Source organism: Athene noctua, unplaced genomic scaffold (assembly GCF_965140245.1).
Source record: "Athene noctua unplaced genomic scaffold, bAthNoc1.hap1.1 HAP1_HAP1_scaffold_34, whole genome shotgun sequence".
NCBI classification, from domain to species: Eukaryota; Metazoa; Chordata; class Aves; order Strigiformes; family Strigidae; genus Athene; species Athene noctua.
The window spans coordinates 617,465-626,788 of NW_027437537.1; the positions used below are offsets into that span (position 1 = coordinate 617,465).

The 9,324-nt window shown below is 59.5% G+C and overlaps 1 pseudogene; it reads right to left on the reverse strand.

Moving 5' to 3' along the window:
- Positions 1 to 323: 323 nt before the first annotated feature.
- Positions 324 to 7,006, reverse strand: LOC141974168 (G2/M phase-specific E3 ubiquitin-protein ligase-like; annotated as a pseudogene).
- Between the last annotated feature and the right edge of the window lie 2,318 nt (positions 7,007 to 9,324).

A 9,324-nucleotide genomic window follows, 5' to 3' on the forward strand; every position in this document is an offset into this window, starting at 1 on the left:
GTGAGTAGCCTCAGGACCGACGACTTCATCGCGCCATCAATCAGTGTGACGCAGTTCAGCCAAACGAAAAATCCTAATCCGACTCCCACGGGTGGTCAACAGCAGCACGGGGACTACATACAGCAAGTGAGGAGAGGGAATTTTAAGGCGCCAAGCGACGGACATTGTGACCGGCTGATACCACGAACGCTTCTAACAAAAGGCTCTGGCACACCGACAGCCTCTGGGAAAATGGAGCGGTACAATGGGTTGCTCAAACCGACAGAGCAACGGGGGGTGGGACTTTCAAACCCTGGTTCGTGCATTTCGCAGAAGCCACCTGCTCAGGGAATCCAGAGGATCTGCCGAGCAGGCTGGGCCTGCTCAGCCAAACCTCCACCTGCTGGGGCTGGGGATAAAGCCCCCGTAATGCGCGTTACGAATATGCCGGGGCGGGCAGCCTGCGTTCCTCCTGCAGCAGGGAAAGGTAAACCCGTGCGTGGGGTCACTTTTGCCCAAGGACCTGGGTGCACGTGGTGGGTGATGCAGAAGGACGGACAAGTCCAATGTGTGCCTCGAGGGGATGGATTTTAGGTGAAAAGAGCTGATGAATGGAACTGTAGGATGTTACCTGCCAGCTAAGCCTGTTATTGCCCTGCGTCATCGCTCTGGCTGATAGATCTTACACTGATGGCCTCGCAGGAATAGAAAAGATGAACCTTGGCAGGGGCAGCACTGGGGGCAGCACCTGGTGCCCGGCAGCGCCCTGCAGATGGACACCTTCGCCCTGCAGACTGCGAGCGGGGACCGCGCCAGAGGCACCGGCTCCACCTGTGGCAGAGACTTCACGCCATCGTCCCGCTGAGCCCGAGGACACCCGCTCCGCCGACGGAGCCAACTCCGCCTCCTCCCTCCTGCCTGCAAAGCCTGTCCTGAGAGGTGGAAGCCGAAGTTATGGAGCAAATGATCTCACTGCACATTTTGGAGGGATGGCCCACAGACGAAGGGAATGAGGTCTGTGGAGACATTTGAGAGCAGGGAATGGGACGGGGATGCCTTAGAATGTACCGGAAACCTGAGCCTAACGTAAATGGTGTCTAAATGGTATCATGTAAGGGGCGGAGCCTGTCCTGGTTTCAGCTGGCATGGAGTTAATTTTTCTCCTTAGTAGCCAGAAGAGCGCTGTGTTTTGGATTCCGTACGGGATTTGCCATGAGAAGAATGCTGATCCTACAGGGGTTGATGTCAGAGATCGAGGTCTCGGAGGGGGCAGAGCCAGAGCCCCAGCTTAGCCGGCGGCATATCCCATCTCCTGTAACATCGTGCTCAGGGTGTCCAGGAGGGGCGGCTGGGAAGCAGGAGGTTCTCTCCTGCACCTGGGACTGCGAGTGCGGGGTCTTGGTTTTTGGGGATCGCTGGCTGGGAAGGGGCTGGGTATCAGGCGGCGGGTGCTGAGCAGTCACAGGGTGCGCCACCCGTTTGTACTTTCCATCACTGTTACGGTTTAATTGCAATTCCTAAACTGCTTTTATCTCCACCCGTGAGTCTCCCTTTCTCCCTGCAATCAGTCCCCCATTTCCCGGCAGGGGGAGGGTGAGCGACTGCCTGCGTGGGGTTTGGCTGCCGGGCGAGTTCAAAGCACGACAGGGGCTGAGCAAGCGCAGAGCCCCAGGTTTGCTCTTGGGCTGAACAGGTGCCGAGGGCCGGTGAAGGCCGGGGACAACATTCTTCCTCGGAGCTTCTGTGTGGCCGGAGCTGGTGGTGTGTTTGGATGGGTCTGGGACAGCAGAAATTTAGGGTGGGCAGCAGGAACCAGAACTGGGCAACGGGAATGCCCTTCGGTACAGCCATCTCCATGTCACAACTGCAGCCGTGACATTGAGCGGAACCTGTAAAGGAGCTTTGCCCCCGGTGTGACCCTTCCCCGGGGAGACTGAGCCAGCTGCGGGGCCAGCGAGGCCCGAGGCACACGGCCATGGCGCTGGGCGGCCGGCCAAGGCCAGCCCGCAAGGAGGGAGGGCTGGGCAAGGGCTGCCAGGCCCCGGGGGAAGAAACCCTCTGGGCCCGGCCCCTAACGCTGCCCCTGGAGACAGGGAGAGGAGGAGGAAGGTGACAGATGAGCGGGGAATCTCCCAGGGCAGAGATCAACGGTCAACTTTATTGAGCCGGTGGAGGGGGATCGGGGCCATCACGTGGGGACGGCGCACGGCCGGTCCCGCGTCTGCGTCCGGGCCGGCTGTAAGGGGTTTGGGCCCGACGTTCCAGGCGGGAGCCGTCCCTCCTCCGCACGGGCCCAGGTGAGCTGGAGCTGCTGCCCTCGAGCGCTGGGGAGGGGCAGGAGGACTCCGCTGGCAGCTGGCTGGCGGGGCTGGGGCTGCTGCTCTCCGGCACAGGGGAGCCCTGGGACGGCCCCAGCGCGCGGCTCCTCTCCGGGTGTGTTCTGGGCCGGCTGTAGGGCGTCTGCGCCTGACGTTGCACCCGGGAGCGGCGCTGCCTGTGCTCGGGCCCAGGTGAGCTGGAGCTGCTGCTGCCCTGCAGCACTTGGGAGCCGTTGGACGGCCCCGACGCCGCCTGGCTCCCAGTGCTGGGGCTGCTGCTCTCCGGTGCTGCCGAGCCGTGGGGTGACCCCGGTCCTGACCCGCCACCTGTGCCAGAGCCAGCGACCCCTGAGCTGTCACTGGAGGCTGTAAGGGGAAGCGGGAAGGTCAGGGGCACAGAGGCCACAGTGGAGAGGCCAGAGCGGTGCCCCCAGCCCTCCTGGGGCAGAGAGGCTCTGCCAAGCCCAGCCTGGGCACCCGCTGCCGGGCCTTGCCTGGGCCCTGGCCCCAGCCCAGGGGCATGACGGTGCTTTGCCTCTTACCGGTGCCCTGGCCAGTACAGCTCTCGCACACCCAGATGACCCTGCTGGTGCTGACGTTGGAGCAGCGCTGGTGGGTTCTCACAGTGCAGGAGCTGCACAGGATCAGTTCCCAGGGCCTGGGGAAGCAAAAGGGTTCATGGCTGTGAGGACAAAGTGACCGCAGCACGGGGCTGTGCGGCACAGCTCCTGTTCTCGGTCCTTCCGCTTCGAGCTATTGGCGACACAGAGATCCCGTGCAGAGCCCAGCGTGTCGCTTTGCCAACTTACCCCCATTGCTCTGCGTGCTCCCTGCCCCCGGGACACAGGCACTCACGGGCATCGCAGCCGGGGTCCCTCGGCATTAGTGCCTCGACTACAGGCTCACTGCCCTGCGATGGCGAACTGATGGGGAAAGGGAAATGGCTGAGCCCCTGCTGCCCGGCATGAGGCCGATGCAGGGCGGCCCTGCTGCTCCCCCCTGCCCGGTTTCCAGCTCCTCCGTGAAGCCGAAGCCCAGGCAGACGGGACAGCGGAGGGGCAGGGCTGCAGGGGCAGCCCGGGGCATGGCACAGGGCTCGCAGCCTCCTGTGCTGTGGGCCGGCAGGACACCAACCTCAAGGGGACTTGGATGCCCACGGTGAACATGTCCCGGTGAAACCGATGCTTGTCTCTGCAGAGGGGGCATTTGAAGGAAACGGTACCAGCGTACCGAGCCTGGGCCTGCGGCGGGAACAAAAGGAGCAGGAGTGAGCTCCTGGTGCTGCCCAGCGCCTGCCGTGTCCCCGGGGCGAGGGAACGGCTCCTACCTGGATGCAGCCCCGGTGGAACCAGGCGTGTTTGCAGGAGGGGCACACCAAGGTGCGGAAGGACTTTCTGTCCTCCACAGGCTCCAGGCAGATGAGGCAGGTGGTGCCCTTGTCCGGAGCTGCCTCCACCTCCTGCTCTGGGCGGTGCTGGCTGCAGAAGGACCTGGGGGGCAGAGGGAAGGGATGGGTGAGGTGAGAAGCGCTGGGTCCTTCCCCGGTGGGGGCGAGGAGGGGACAGGAGGTACCTGTGCGGAGGGAAGTAGTGGGTGACGCATTCACCCTCCGCGGCACAGGGCAGGTGGAAGCTGCGGTCGCAGCCCTGCCGGCAGCAGGTGACGGCGGCCCCGCTCTCCCCGCAGACGAAGCATCGCTGGAAAGAGCAGAGCAGCCCCATCAGCGGCAGCCCCAGGGCCTCCCCAGCCAGCCCCACGCCTCCGGGCAGGGCGCAGCACGTGGCCGCTGCTGGGCCGCAGCCCACAGATCCACCCGGCGCCCCAGGCTCCTGGGCTGGAGCTCTGTGGAGCTGCGGGGAGCAAGGCTTTTGTCCCGGAGCTGCTTGGAGGGGCGGGGATTTCCTTTCTGGGCTCTGGGCTAAGCTCCCCCAAACCTCTCCTGGCACAAATGTCCCTGAGCTTGTCAGGTCCTCACCTTCTGCGCTGCCCGCTCAACTATGCTGCGAATGTTCTCAATGAGAATTCCCACCAGCCTTGAACCCTCATCCTGACAGTAAAAAAGCTTGCTGGCAAAAATCTGCAAAGAGAAGAGAAGAGCGGAGGAGCTGATGAGCACAGCGTGGCCGGGAGTGCCTGTCGGCGAGCTGGAGGGAGCCCCGGGGCGCTCACCAGGCAAAATTGGTGGGTACAGAACCCATCCTGATCGACTTTCTGCCCGCAGAGATCCGTGTCTGCCGCTGCCTGGCCGCACAGCACGCACGCTGGAGGGAGAGAGCAAACGCCGGCGGGAATGAGCACTCTGGGGGCCGGGGGAGGCGTCCCTGAGGGATCGTCCCCAGGGCCCTGCTCCGTCCCTGAGGGGCTGAGGGGCAGGGCTGGGGGCCGTGGCGAGGAAGGGGCATCGCAGGCGCTGCCTCCGCCTGCCGCCGCGCTCGGCCCCACGCTGACCCCCGCCAGCCCCTCTGCTGTGCTGCGGGAGGGAAACTTTGCTCTCACCCTGCTCCATCGAGTCGGGGGCCTCCTCTCGCCTCTCGTCCACGGACACGTCCACAGCGAGCGTTGGGAGCGTCCCTGTCCCAGCAGCACCGGGGTGTCTCTCCCAGATGCTCCTCGGCCGACTCTGAGGGAGAAGCGGGGCGCGGGTCGGCTCTCAGCACAGCCCCGGCGCCCCGAGGCGTGGGACCCCCCGCTCCTCCCTCGGCAGCCCCCGGCCAGCCCCATCCCTCTCCTCACCTCCCAGGTCGCACTGACGCTCCGCTGGAGCCCAGCAACCCCTGTTATAGGCTTGTTGCCGTGGGGCACAGCGGCCCTTGTGACATCAGCACCCCATACATGGGCAGGGACACCCTTGGCGGGTCACCGTGGAAACGGTGACATCACCCCCCATACATGGGCAGGGACACCCTTGGCGGGTCACCGTGTCCACGGTGACATCAGCACCCCATACATGGGCAGGGACACCCTTGGCAGGTCACCATGGAAACGGTGACATCACCCCCCCATACATGGGCAGGGACACCCTTGGCGGGTCACCGTGTCCACGGTGACATCAGCACCCCCACGTGCGGGCGCTGACCCGCCCAGCCCGAGCGGACTCCTGACAGCAGGGCTGGGCTGCAGACGTGGCTGCAGGTGCTGCGGGGAGACGCTGGGTGTCCGGGGGCTGACCCGGCTGCTTTGGTGGTTTGAGGGCGCTGTACTCTCTGCGCCCGCTGCTCAGAAGGTGTTTTCTGTCGGCAGGGCGGGGGGCCCATCGCTCTGTGTTCTCAGAGGTGAGCCCACAGGAGTCCCTCGCCGGGGCCTGGCTGCAGAGAGCTCTGTGGCACCTCGACAGGGTTGGACATTTCCCAGACAATGCCAAAGCTGCCAGCTGGCGCTGTTTGACACTCTCCTCTGTAAGAGCCTCCCAGCGGGGAGGCCTCTCAACTCTGGCTTTCCCTTCAAGGAACTGTTACCAGAGGCTGCTGTATCTTTGCCACTTGCCAGATGCCACCAGTGAATCTCGACTTGTGTTGTTTTGGCCTTTTCCCTGTTGCCTTTAATTGGGATGTGTGCTCTTCTGCCCAGGGGCTGGTGGGCAGCTCTCTGGTGACCAAACCCCAGACAAAACAAGGGCCTTGGCTGTAGGGCCTCTTGTGCCTGAAGGAACCATCCTTTAGCCCGGGTGTCTTGGGACGCGTCTTCTGGGAGGGGGACACCAGGCCTCCAAACCCAGCAGTTTCTGCCAGCTGGTGCATTGTCCTGTTTGCGTTTTGCTTCTATCCCATAATCTGCAGAGACACACGGGGGCTGTGTGATGCAGAGAGGATCTGAACAGGGTTACCTGTTCCTCCAGGACAGGATCTGCTGACTCAGCTCAGTATTGGAAGCAGGAGCCGCATGCAGGATGCAGGGAAATGAATCCTCCTTGTAGCAAGAGCTGGCAGCCAGGACGGAGGAGCAGTTCACCCAGATACTTAAACACTGACGGGAATTACATTTGAGCATTTTAAATTGCTTTCTTCGCCAGTGTTTCGCATTTGGGGCCTATACCAAGGGCTCCAGGTCGGCTCTGCTGGCAGCCTGAAGGCCCAAAGGGCTCTGAGGAGGCTCTGCCTGGGCAGCTGAGGTCCCAGGGGGCTGAGAGGAGGCTGTGGCCGGCTGACCTGTGCTGTCGGCGGGCTCTCGGCTGCCTCTGGATGGCCAGCTGACAGCCGACTGGCTCTCAGTACACTCTGGGTGTCGGACAGGCTCTCAGGCAACTCCAAGTAGGGTCTGAGTGGCCAGCTTTAGTCTGCGAGGGGCCCAGGTGTGCTAGCACAGGGGCTCTGGGTAGGGTCTCTGGGCAGCAAGGGTCCCAGAGGGCTGTGAGTAGGCCCTGGCTGGCCGACCTGTGCTCTAGGTGGGATGTAGTTCGCCTCTGGCTGGCCAGGTGGTGTCCAGCTGGGCTCGAAGAAGGCTCCGGCTGGCACACCGGGCTCCAAGACAACCCTGAGTAGGATCTGGCTGGCAAGCTGGGCTCCAAGACGCCTCTGAGTAGGCTCTGCCTGGCTGAGCCGTGCTCTAGCGGTTCGTGTAAAAAAGACTCTGCAACTCCAACAGAGTTACACAGCGGGGATGTTTACTCCTGCGCCGGGGCGCGAGGGGATTCCTCCACAAAGCCCGCACCCCCGCCGCACATTTTACCCCAACCTCACCGAGTGTGGATGTCCACGTTCATTGGGGTCCATCGCACAAACACCCGCGTGCAGGGTGAGGCTGCGTTAGCTCTAGAGGCTGCTGGCAGCAGCTGGCGTTCTCTTCGCCCTGCCCATTGCCTCCTGGGGGGCGTCTCGGGGGCTTTGGGAGGAAGGCTCGTAGTCTTTCTCACCTTGTTTTCTCCCCGGAGCGTGCGCAGATTCTCCTGCCCGATTTCTTGAATAACAAGAGCGTTTTTCCGCCGGTTTACTCATTCTGTCTTATCTAAGAGAACCGACAGCACTCCTACCACCCGTACAGGGCTATCTTTACTCGTTACCAAGACCCAGCTGCTGAGAGCAAAACCATAATATTTTGCTGGACACTGCAGGTCTTGGTGGATTTTCACCGTGAGCTGCTTTGTTCTGATGAACACAGCAGTCCTGGGTAAAATTCCACAGAGCAGTCTGGGCAAGCAGGATTCTTAGCAATATTCAAACATACTATAAGTAATACTATAACTTGCTATAAGTAAATAAATAAGTTGCTAAGCAGTTTTCTATGAGTAAATAAATCTCCAAACAAGTAATCATTTCTCTGGATCAACTCCCCCCTTTTCTTTTCCCTAAGCAAATTCTTTTGCAGTCAAAAGGATTTCATTATATTTGGTGACTGTTTGGAAGGGCCATATTTGTTTTGTTAGGTTTACACCACAAGATAAGATTTCATCAAGATTTTTACATTTTCGTGGTGCAAAAGCTTTCTTATTAGGGTCAGATCCTTCCAATAGGCGTGGGCTGCCAATCTTGGACTAATTTATAATTAGATCTCAGCCACCGATAAGTTGCGACAGGAGCGGTGTAACTGAAATCACCCCCGGTAAGACTAACGAGATTGCAGACACAGAGGTTGGAATGATGACTTGTGTCTATTATAAGGTCATCGACTTGTGCAGAATCACGCAGGGTTCTTAGACAAACACACCCCACGGCCATGTAAATTATAATAGTCTCTCGAGTCTCATTAGGGTCCATCTCCAGCTGGCAAACGTTCTGTTCAGTGTCCAGACAGATGTCAGGAGCTCCGATGGTGTTATCTTCACAAATGAATCCTTGCTGGTCTCGCACAGCACAGGCCTCGACAGCAATAGTTTGCCATTTCTTCTGATTTTTTATAGCCCATTCCCTGTGCTCTAAGGGATAAATCCCAGTTCCATGATGATTCAATCCTAACGCAACAATCGGATAGGTTTTATACACCCGAGCTCGATATGTCGTTAATACAAAAGCTGTGGCCGTGTTCCTGAGGGGGTCAAAGGTAAAATTAACTGAGTGCCACCGTGATTGAAATCTTCTTTCAAATTCTGCTGCATTATCCCCTATTACCTTTCGGAATTCTCTTGGCAGGATTCCGTCCTCACCGTCCCTGATGACTGCAGCTGCTGTCGACTGTATCCAGAATCGAGCTGGACACAACTAAGGGCTGTAAAAACGCTGGTTTGAATGGTGTCTAATGCTTCTACAATTATCTGATGATCCCTTTCATTAAGGTTCTCCCACTGTGGAAATGCACTTGCCAGAAGCCACTGATTGTTGCCCAAGGTTAGGGGGGAGGATCTTAGAGGGTATGGTATTTGGTTCAGGTCGCTGGTTACTGTAGCGAGGTTGTTCATTAGTATTTCCGAATCAATCCTATTTACAACTCCCAGTCCTGCCCCTGGAGCACCAATTAGGTCTCTCTTTGTTCGCCCCATCTGAAGGGTTCGTCTTTGCATCCAGGTTGTCCATCCTTCGGAAGAGGTCTTGAAGACAGATGGACGGGCTGGCTGGATCTCTGAAATATTGCTTTGCATCAGGAGCTCAACTCGTTTAAGAGACCATGTTGGATTAGATATTGTTGTTGACCAACATTCTTAATTACAAATGGGCCTATCGGAGACACACACGGTGTTGGGGTTCTAGAGGGCTTTCTGCGAGAGAACGGCCGCGTCAGCAATCCCGCGTGAGAACAAGAGTGATAAGAGCCTCCGCCGAGCAAGAACGCGATAAGGACGTGACCCTGAGTGAGGGGGGAGAAACTCGACGGGACAAACAACCCCCGGCAGGGGTTGGGACGGAAGAGGATGTTCCACAAGGCAGAAGCCTGGCACGGCTGATGTGGCACTTTTTATCCAATCAGAAGAAGGTTTAAAGCGCGGGCTGAGTTAACCGTCCAATCCCGAGGACTTGTACCGCGTGTCGCTCACGCGCGCGGGAGAACGTTATAAAAGGGCTGAATCAGTTGGAATAAACGGGCGTTGCCCGATCCCATTGGTCGTGTGCGTGCTCAGCTCTGCCGCACAAACCCAGTCACCAATTCTGGGTGAAAAATC